At 30.4% G+C, this 11,449-nt stretch overlaps 1 long non-coding RNA gene across 2 annotated transcripts; it reads left to right on the top strand.

Moving 5' to 3' along the window:
• The first annotated feature begins 238 nt into the window (after nt 1-238).
• Nucleotides 239-2,490, top strand: LOC130466027 (uncharacterized). 2 transcript variants are annotated; one of them, XR_008926046.1, is made up of 6 exons: nt 239-358; nt 474-547; nt 1,401-1,454; nt 1,563-1,653; nt 1,742-1,937; nt 2,288-2,490. It is a non-coding gene; the product is annotated as an uncharacterized lncRNA (long non-coding RNA). The 2 variants fall into 2 exon arrangements; XR_008926045.1 differs by having other exon boundaries at nt 252-547.
• The last annotated feature ends 8,959 nt before the right edge of the window (nt 2,491-11,449 follow it).

Here is an 11,449-nt window from a genome sequence, read left to right on the forward strand (position 1 = left end):
TTCCTTGGTCCAACTTCTCACTGCACCCAGGCCAACTGCGACGGCCGTTCTTCCTCCGGCAAGCATACTCGTCCTCCGGCCTCTTCTCCCTGCGCGCTGAACCTCGTCTCCTCCTGCACAGTGGTTGTCCTCTTCTCTGTCGTTCTCACTGCCGCCGCATCTCCTCGCTGCACACTGTCGTCGCGGCTAACAGCCGCCGCTGCTCTCACAGCCGCCGCGGCTCTCACATCCATCGCAGCTCACAACCCCTGCACACCGCCCCTGCACACCTCCCTTACTACCACCGCCCCCTGCACGCCGTCCCTGCTCACAGCCACCGCCCCCTGTGTCGTCTGTCCTCTCTTCAATAATTAATTAGGTATTATTTACATTTAAGATTGAATTTTAATCTTGATATTATTTAGTTGAATTTTAATTGTGCAATTTAATTATTATTGTGGATATTTTGATTGAATTTTAGTTGTTCATTTTAGTTGAATTTTAAGATTGAATTATGAAAGGTGCACACCCGAAAATAGAAGAACCGGAACATGGATATTGATGACAGGTGCATCTCACTAAATCTCCCTTTGATATGTTCTATAAATCCAGAGAGGGGAAGAAATTATATGAATTATTATGAATTTATGATAGAAATGGGCCAATTTGGCATTTCTCTTTGCATTTGTATTTAATATGGATCAAATATAAGGAAATTGCTAAATGTCGCCCTCAGGGGACTATGTATCACAGGCCTTAAATTAGAAATACTATGAATTATTAACTTTGAACAAATTGTAATTATGTCATAATTCCGAAACTGATACTATTTTTGGAAATATAAGGGATAGCAAAACACTTGATTTTAAACTGACACCAACGAAGGAAAATCTCGTAATTTTCACCCTTCAATGGAACTTTTTTTTTCTTTCTTTTTTGAGTTATTTGTTGTGGAGCTTTTTGTATATAGAAAGAACTGCAGGAAAAGACACTGCCAAAGTATATTATGAAAAATTCAAAACCCTGTCGTCATCATCGTTATGAAAGAAAGAAAAAGAGATTGTCCATTTCTTATTAATCTAGGTACCTCTCCTCTTTGACAAAGATTATATGAGGGTACATGAATCTTGAGATATTTGATTATTTCTCGGGAAAATTTCCATTTGATTACCTATTAAGGGAACTGGAGCCTCTTCATCCTTTCCCACAACATTTCTCTATGTTAAGTAGTTAAATTAGTGATTGAAATTAAGCATACATGTGATTTGGTTTAAGATTCATATTGAAAGAAGCATCAATATTCAGGTAATAATGATATGAGTATCTGATTTTACTATGGTAACATTTTTATTAATGTTTTACCTTAAATATGATGCTGTATGGTAATTTCGTTTATTGAGACTTGTGATTTGGGGTAACAGGCAATATCTGTCGAAGGATTGAAGAATTCCCTACAGACAGACTACATACAAAAAGTAAGTATATGATAAAACCTGCCTCATATTTGATTTTGTAGTTAGTTTGTGGACTATAAGTTTGCAATCAATCATGTGCTCAACTAATCGTCATATGTTCCCTTGCAGATTCTTGGTCTAGGTATCTGTGCTGACACAATGATTGGTGATGCTATGAGGAGAGGCATCTCAGGTGGTCAAAAGAAAAGATTGACTACAGGTGCTTCAGTTAAAAACAACTGTTGTAAAACTTAAATCTGATCATGCCCATTATTCTGAAGAATCATGGTAATAATGGAATTTTGCAGGTGAGATGATTGTTGGGCCGATTAAGGCGTTCTTTATGGATGAAATTACGAATGGCTTGGACAGTTCTACTTCATTTCAGATTGTTTCATGTGTTCAACAGTTGGTCCATGTAACAGATGCATCTGCATTGATTTTTTTGAGAGCTGTGGTTTTAGGTGTCCTAAGAGGAAGGGAATAGCTGACTTTCTACAGGAGGTAAGAGTTTCCAACTCTGGTATCTGGTGATGCACACTTACCATTCTGAAGTGACTGCAATTTTCTCTAGCTTCCATGAATTTTTTCTTGAGTTAAACTTTCCATCCCTTTATACCTTAGTTACAGGTTATTTCACAAAAATGTATATAGCTTCTTCTGGGAATCTAGGATAGTTAACAAAACAGTAGCTATGAAACTTTAAGGTTATGATTTAAACTTCAAATCTCCTAATAAAAAGCACAGATTTTTTATTGATTGAGTCCACTGCTTGTTAAACATAGTTCCAATTTTTTTTCTTAATTTATTTGCTGCCTGATTTGTTTTTTTTTCACCCTTTTTTTTTTTTGCAGTTGGTCATTTTAGCTCTGTAAAAATGACTGTATATATGCGTACTCGGATGCATGTGGACATTCTTCTTGCTAATTATTATTTGAACGCCCTGTTCTATGGTCTTATCGTGCTTCTTACTGACTGATTTCCAGAAGTGTCTGACTATCATGAGACTTCCTGTTTTCTTCAAAAACGTTGTAACTAAAATATTAAAAAACGAATTTTTTTTTTAAAAAAAAAAGTCATTTGCAACGCACATTTAGCTAATGTGCGTGGCAAATGACTTTTTTTTTTTCGCCTAAAAGTCATTTGCGTCGCACATTTAGCTAATGTGCGTTGCAAATGACTTTTCAGGCATGGTGCTGAAAAGTCATTTGCGTCGCACATTTAGCTAATGTGCGTTGCAAATGACTTTTCAGGCATGGTGCTGAAAAGTCATTTGCAACGCACATTTGCTAAATGTGCGACGCAAATAAGGTTCATTTGCGTCGCACAAATGTGCGACGCAAATGACTTTTAGTCATTTGCGTCGAGAGCTTTTGCCACGCACGATGTGCGACGCAAATGTGCTTAAAAGTGCGATGCAAATGACCCTTTTTCCACTAGTGTTTGTCTTGCGATGCACAGATTCTATTAAATTGTTAAGTTAAAATAAAACTCATATATATCCCAACTGATATATTATATTAGATTAGATAATTTTTTATTTTGGATTGAATTTCGATTTAGATTAATTATTAGATTGTTTGATTTTGAATGGAGTTATACATATTATTAGTAATTAATTAATAAAAATATCTACGTGACACCTAATTATTATATATGTGGCACTCGACTTTTTTAATTCAAAAATTATTTCGAAATCTTATTTTTCATATGGCCAAAACCATTAGGTTTCCTGCGAATTTTATTTTAGATTAGTGTTTGACATTTGATTGAATTTTATTTTAGATTTATTTTTTGATTATTAGATTATTTGATTTTGGATGGAGTATATATTTTTAATTAATTAATTAAAATATCTACGTGGCACCTAATTAATTATCTATGTGGCACTCGATTTTTTTTATTTCAATAATAAATTAGAAATCTTATTTTTCATTGGCCGAAAACTTAGTTAGAATTAATATAATTGTATTTATCTTTTTCATGATTAGTGTATTGGTACTTAGATACAAGTACTGGACCAAACCTTTATTAATCATCATAAAAAGAGTTTAACATTAGAAAGTATTAGAGATATAACAAAAAATTATTTCATGGTACTATATACGTTAAACACAGGATATTAAAACCAAACCGTGCATCGCACGGGCTTAAAACTAGTTAAACATTATAAGGAGCTACAAGTTATTGTAGATTTATAGCCCACCAATATAAAAATTTATAACTTACATTAATTATAACTAGAAATTTAATGTGGCAAACTTAGCCACAACACCTTATAAGGCACCGTTAAAATTGCTGTTACTTACGTGTTTGAGAGACAGATATCAATCAAGGTTTTAACTCAATAACTCCTATTTCTATTTATAGTACGTGGCTTTGTGTCGGTGACATATGAACCATGCGTCCATGCATGCTAGGCTGCTAGTTTATTGCAATATTGAAATTGACCTCCGTTTCCTTGCCGAACCTACTTTTTTTTTCCTTTTCTTTTTTGTTACCGTTACATCACTTTGTTTATAGGTGAATCTTAATCAAAAAATTACAGATGTCAATATTTAAAAAGTTAATATGTGGGGCGTCTTATTCACCTTGAAAATAAATAAATTTTAGGTCCAATAAATTAAGATAAGTTTTTATAAATTAAGATAGGAAAAGTTAATTATAAAAACACAACATTTAAGCGATCTGTTTAAAAAGGGCCGGCTTTATATTTATGTAAGAATAACACAACCTTTTTATCCTATTTTCTTTTAAAAGGCTTCCTCTGTAATAACTTGCTAAAATAGTTAATATGCTACAATATTTTTTAATCTTCTTGTTAATTATATAAAGAAAAAATGTTTAATTTGTGAGGTTGGTTTTCATATTACCTATTGTAGCAAGTCATTTATGAGGGGAACCCTTTAAAAGAAGACAGGTCTAAAAGGCTGTGTTATTCTTAGTTAAACGAAAAGTCGGCCCTTTTTAAGCAAATCGCTTAAAGGTTGTATTTTTAGAATCAACTTTTCCATTAAGATAAGGTCTAATACGTTTCAATATTATTAATAATAATAATTAATTATTATCATTGTTGTTATTTCATCATTCTTATTATTATTGTTATTCTTCTTATTTTTTTATTATTATTATAAATCTAATATATCCTAACACTTATAAAAGAGAGAAGTCTCATTTACTATTCATACAATAGTCAATTTACGATTTTACCCCTAATTTCATGCCTATTTCGTTTTTGTCTTTTAGCTTACAGACAGTGTAAGTATGGTTTTACCCCTTCTTCTTTTCCCTGGCTCCTTCTTCGCTTCTCTTCATCCTCTTCTTCTACCCTGCTACTATCTCTCCTCATTTTCCCTGAAATCGCATTCTCACAATGGCGATGAAGAAGTCACCACTCACCAAGCATCAACGAAGCATCCTTCCCCTCAATTGCTACTGAAGGTGAGTCGGGAAATCTAATCTAGGATTTAGGGCATGAATTCCTGGATATTTCTGCAAATTTAGGGTTTCAGCTTTTCAGAAAACAATCAGATGTTCGCGGATTTTTGATCAGTTGGATGCTGTCTTCCCTTCTTTTCCATGGAGGGTCTTTCTTTCCATTCCATTTCAGTAAGTCGGCTATAGATTGCTTAATATGGTGTTTTTTAAATCTTTTATATGCTTTGATTCATTGATCTGGATGTTATTTCTGTGGTTTGATGTTTTTTTTTGGGTTTTTTCTATGCTATTCTTATCTGGATGTTGTTTTTGTTTTTCATATGAATTATCGATTCTAGATTTGATCTGGTTGGACTTGAATTTCTGGGTTTTTGTGTTCTAAGTTCAACTGCTTCATTCAAATTTCCGATTTTTTTCTTTGTTCAAATGTCCCTAAATTATTGTCTTTTTTGGGGGGGTTTTAAAACTAATTACTAATATTCAGTGCAAATGAATGTTTATGAATTTTTGTGTTCTTGGTTCAAATGTCCCTAGATTTTTGTCTTTTTTAGGGTTTACAAACTAATTACCAATCTTAAGTGCAAATGAATGTGGCCTTTTTAAAATGAAACAGGTGTCATTAGCAATTTTTGCATTTATTTAATGTTATTAACCCACGGCTATAGATTGCTTAATATGGAAGATTTTAACCATATGATATTTTGTTGACCAGTATGTATAATTTTTTTTAAAATACAAACTATGTGGTTCGAACTGGAGGGGGGGGGGGGGGGGAGGTAGGCAGTGTGAGGCCTATGGAGTAGCCCTCATTTGGTGAGGAATCCAACGTTTTGAACAGTGTATATCATACTAGAAGTATATGCTTGCTGGTTTTAAATATATTGAGGTTTGAGGATCATATTATTATGTTCATCTTCTTTTTTTTGGTAAAATAACGAAATTTATTATGAAAAGGTAGAAACAATCGAAATCCAAACACAAAAAGGTTGAGTACTTTGGGGAGCAACTATCTGGTTTCGGTTTCACTGTTAACGGGTGGGTCCAATCTTATGGGTCTCGTTGTGTCAAGCCTCCCATCATCTATGGTGATGTAAGTCGGCCGAATGCCATGACAGTCTTCTGGTCTACAATGGCCCAGAGCATGACTAAGAGGCCCATGAAGGGGATGCTTACTGGCCCTGTAACGATTTTGAACTGGTCTTTTGTCTGAAACGATTAACCTAGGTAACAATGCATGTGTTCCTGACACAATGTTTTGTTCATGCATTTTATGTTATTTTTTCAAACAAAGTACTGTTGTATGTTAATTATTTTGTAAACACATTTCTGTTCCACCTCTTCCAGGTTCGAGAATTGCTATCGGATTGCCTTGGCCATCAAAGATGAGATTGGGGATCTTGAGAAATCTGATATCACTGTCATCCACATTGATGAGGCCGCTTTGAGAGAGGGTTTGCCTTTGAGGAAGTCCGAGCAGTTTTTCTACTTGGATTGGGTCTTCCACTCATCTAGGATAACCAATTGTGGGGTTCAAGACACAACTCAGGTTTCCATTATTTATTTGGACTATTTTAATTTGAGCAATATTTAAGCAAATAAATTATGCAATGTTTTTGAAATTTACAGTTTGTCTTTGGGGTTTACAGAAGTAAGAAAGAGAATGAAACCAGAAAACTTGCGAGCTCTTGATTCTTCTTTGTGTAAGGTATCTTAAATTTCTCATTTTTCTTTTGTAATTTATCTTTAATTGATGTTGAAATTTTGAATTAGGATTCATGTATAATAAATAATAAATAATAAATAATAAATAATAAATAATAAATAATAAATTAATAAATAATAAATAATAAATAATAAATAATAAATAATAAATAATAAATAATAAATAATAAATAATAAATAATAAATAATAAATAATAAATAATAAATAATAAATAATAATAATAAATAATAAATAATAAATAATAAATAATAAATAATAAATAATAAATAATAAATAATAAATAATAAATAATAAATAATAAATAATAAATAATAAATAATAAATAATAAATAATAAATAATAAATAATAAATAATAAATAATAAATAATAAATAATAAATAATAAATAATAATAATAAATAATAAATAATAAATAATAATAATAAATAATAAATAATAAATAATAAATAATAAATAATAAATAATAAATAATAAATAATAAATAATAAATAATAAATAATAAATAATAATAATAAATAATAAATAATAAATAATAAATAATAAATAATAAATAATAAATAATAAATAATAAATAATAAATAATAAATAATAAATAATAAATAATAAATAATAAATAATAAATAATAAATAATAAATAACAAATAATAAATAACAAATAACAAATAATAAATAACAAATAAAAAATAATAAATAATAAATAATAAATAATAATTAATAAATAATAATAATAATAATAAATGTTAACTAATAACTAAAGAATAATTATTAATTAATAACTAAATAACTATATAATAAATAATAATAATAATCTGTAATTGATTACTAAATAATTACAATAATGATAAATAATAATAATAATAATAATAATAATACCATATTTAATAACTAATAACTAAATAATTAATAACTACTAATCCGTAACTAATTAATAAAAATAATAATAAATTATATTACTCCCTCCGTCCTAGAATAGTCGTTACACTTACACTTACAAGTGGTTGTTTGGTTATCAATTGTTATTTTATTGAAAAAGTAGATGTGATAGGAGTTAGTGGGGTATTTTTTTAATTGAATGAGAGAGGGTGTGGGGACAAAAAAAAATTAGTGGGAAGAGAGAGACAATATAATAATTGTGGGGTCATTCCTAATTTAGAAGTGTAACAACTAATCTGGGACGGATGAAAAAGAAAAGTGTAACAACTAATCTGGGACAGAGGGAGTAATTATTAATAAATAATTAGTTATAATAATAATAAATAAGTAATATAATAATATAAATATAAATATAAATAATAAGTAATATAATAATATAATAATATAAATATAAATAATAAGTAATACAATAATGTAAATAATAATATAAGTATTATTATAGTATTATTATTATTATTAAATTAAATTGAATTAAACGGAACTGAACTTAATGCTCCTGAACTGAACTGAACTGAACTGGACTGGACTGAATGCTCCTGAATTAAACTGAACTGAACTGAATTGAACTGAACTGCCAAATAAGTCCTGGAACTGAAATTAAGGCAAAAAGAACAGGGCCTAAGAGATAAATTTATTAGGAGTCAACTACCATGCTCTATATAATGCAATGCAACTACTATTACATGAAAAAGAACAAATCTCCTTAACGGAGGTCGGCTATTTATGACGGGCTCAAATCTCGGCTTTTAAGTGAAATATTCTACAATGGAATCATGTCGTAATGGTTCTTTTACGATGGAAAATCCAATTGTTAATACTTTTAACTCATAAAAATAGTAACAAGTCATGCATTCCCTATGTAATTTTACTTTATCGATCCATGCATCACACGAGCTTAATTTTAGTAGTACAAAATTAGGTTTAATCTTATAAGAAAGACCAAGACAAAAATATTATTCCGTATTTATGAAGTCACATAAATAAGATTAACCCAAATAATTGTGAGGTTGATTAGAACCAACTTCATAATACAGCGTGTCCTATTAGCATGCATCATTTATCACATTGACGTACAATTAATTAAGTCCTTAATTTTCATTGGATCCAATAATTAATTAACTCAATGAAAACAAAGACTTGTATATGGTTAATTACATTTGAAACTACTTTAGGTAAATAATTAAACAGCTAATCACAACACATAATTGCTTGTACATGTGATAGTTGTTAAATAATTTAATACTCGTATCTTTCTACGTAATTTAAATATAGTTTATTTCCTATCAGACATTTGACACTTATCTAACTGCATGCCATTGTATATTCAATAATATATATGCCAGTTGAATTATTGGGTGGCTTGGCATGTGGTATACGTAACATAGTACCATCCAATTTACTACTTCGTCTTCATTAAGGACATTCTGAACTTACTTAAGTGTCAAACGATTACATGTCCGATCAGTAGTGTGCCAGTTAAATTTAATGGTGTGACATGTGGTGTGCCAGTTTACTATTTTACGAATATTTTTCCTAGTTTGTGGAGGCTAAGTACGTACTTGATTTTCAAGTCAATGACAAACTCACACCAACTATATATTCTGTTGTTATAGAAAAGGTTTAAAGACTTGATTGAATAATGAGTTATTAGCGCAACACGGCACTTTTCTTCTCTAGAAATGTATAAATCAAATAATGATCAATAAATTAATACAAAAATAATACTAGTATGCTAAGTTAGTTCGTGGAATATTAATAGAGAAGAAGACGCTAAGGTTGGTGATTGACTGACCCTTTGGATTTGTAGCTTTGTATTATAGTTTTGTCCGTATGTTATAAATGGATGGCTCATTGTGTGCAAGTTGACAAATCAAAACTCTAAAGATTTTTGTTTATTTTAATAAAGATCGATTTTGAGCCCTACAACTTAATTAGGGTCGTGAAGTTTTATTGGTGAATGGTGAGAGAGTTGGAGCCAACTCTCTTTCAAGAGAGGCCAGTCCTACCGGCTGCTTCTATTGGTGGCGGCTGCTAACGGGAACAAGTCCCGAAAGTCGACCAGTTTATATTTCGAATAGATATTATAAATGGGCGGGAATTCGAACATAAAACCTTTCGGCTATGTTTGACAAAAATAACTGAAATATAGCTGAAATTGATAAGTTAGCTGAAATTGAAAATATTGTAGCTGAAACTGATAAGCTACTCAAACTAATAAGGATTACCTAATTAGATGTGTTGTTTGGTAAAATTAATGGTTTAAAGAGCTAAAATTTGTAAAATAATTGTTTTAAATAAAAAAATTAAAGGTAAATACATGAAAAATTTAAGGACCTTAAATTGAAACATTACTCAAAATAACGTATTAAGTCAATTTCAAGATCTTATATTCTTTTTAAGATGCTTGACAAATCGTTGTAATCATTTAATAGTATGATCAACGCTAAGTCTTAATACTTGAGTTGTGCTGACATGGCATATGACTCACCTAATATTAAGATTAGACAAATGAATATGTAGCATTGAAGTGGATGGGTCTTGACAAAGTCTTAAACTAAGTCTTGAAAAACTAAGAGTCAACTTAAGATTTCTTATGAGTTGAATAAAACAATAAAAAAAAATATATATATGGTGCATAAATATACAAGTCTTAAATCAGTTTGAAGGGTGAAGTGCTCAATTTGATTGAATTTTAAGAAGTCTTAACAATAATTTAATTATTTAATAATAGTGAAATGCTGACATGGAACGTCTTAAGATAAGACTCCTTTTATCTTGCTCTAAGGTTATTGGAAATGCTAAAATTATAGTTAGTGGGTTAATGGATCATAGGATCATGATTAATCATATTTCTTAATTTTAGGTGCATTAATATTATTAGTGGATAATAATGGGTTAGTGGGTTATTCCACATAATGCAGTATGTTTTATGAGCCTATAAAAGGTGGTTTGATGTAACTTAATTAATTGGATGGAATGAAATAGTAGTATAATTTTTCTACATTCTTTTCCCTCTCTCATCTCAATTATAATTTCAGCATGGTATCAGAGCTTCAGGTTAGATCCTTAAAAAAAAGGGCGAGAGAGAGAATGAGAAGTAAGCCATTGCAGGCCATCTTTTATTTTGTGAGTGAAAAAATGAATGCGCAAACCACCATGGAAAGAGTGGTTGATGATGATGATTATGTGCATCATACGTGAAGAGAAGTTCGCCGCAAGTTTTTACGGAGAGAGGTGCTCCAAAAATATGGCGTTGGTGATAATGTGCATCAACAAATTGTTTAAAGTGATGAGACGTGCATCACAGTTGTAATTATCGGCAAGATGTGAAAATTGACGAGAAGTGCATCAACAAATTCGAAGATGGTAATGAGAAGTGCATTACATTAAGAAGAGAAGTATCTATGTTAATGGAGAGAAGTGCTCCATGAAGATTACTCTATAGATTAAGAAAAAAAACAATGAAGGTGCATTATGCGGTGTTGAATGTTGGCTCCTAAAAATTTTGTAGCGTGTGTTGGAAATGCTCTCAAAATTATAGTTAGTGGGTTAATGGATCATGATTAATCATATTTCTTAATTTTAGGTACATGAATATTATTAGTGGGCTGTTCTACATAATGCAATATGTTTTATGATTGTTTGATGTAACTTAATTAATTGGATGGAATAAAATAGTAGTATAATTTTGCTACATTCCTTTCCCTCTCTCATCTCAATTATAATTTCAACAAAGGTGACTTAAAATTTCAGAATATTATCATTTAAGACGCCTGAGCGTATCAAACAGAGCTATCGTACTGTAATACCCCGAATTTTTAAAACTCGGTTAATTAGGCTTAATTATTTTTATTTAGCCTAAAATCGTTTTAAATCCTAATTTTGAACTTTATTTTTAATTACGAAGTTTTATTTCTCTTGA

This window comes from Spinacia oleracea, chromosome 1 (genome assembly GCF_020520425.1).
Source record: "Spinacia oleracea cultivar Varoflay chromosome 1, BTI_SOV_V1, whole genome shotgun sequence".
Lineage (NCBI taxonomy): Eukaryota > Viridiplantae > Streptophyta > Magnoliopsida > Caryophyllales > Amaranthaceae > Spinacia > Spinacia oleracea.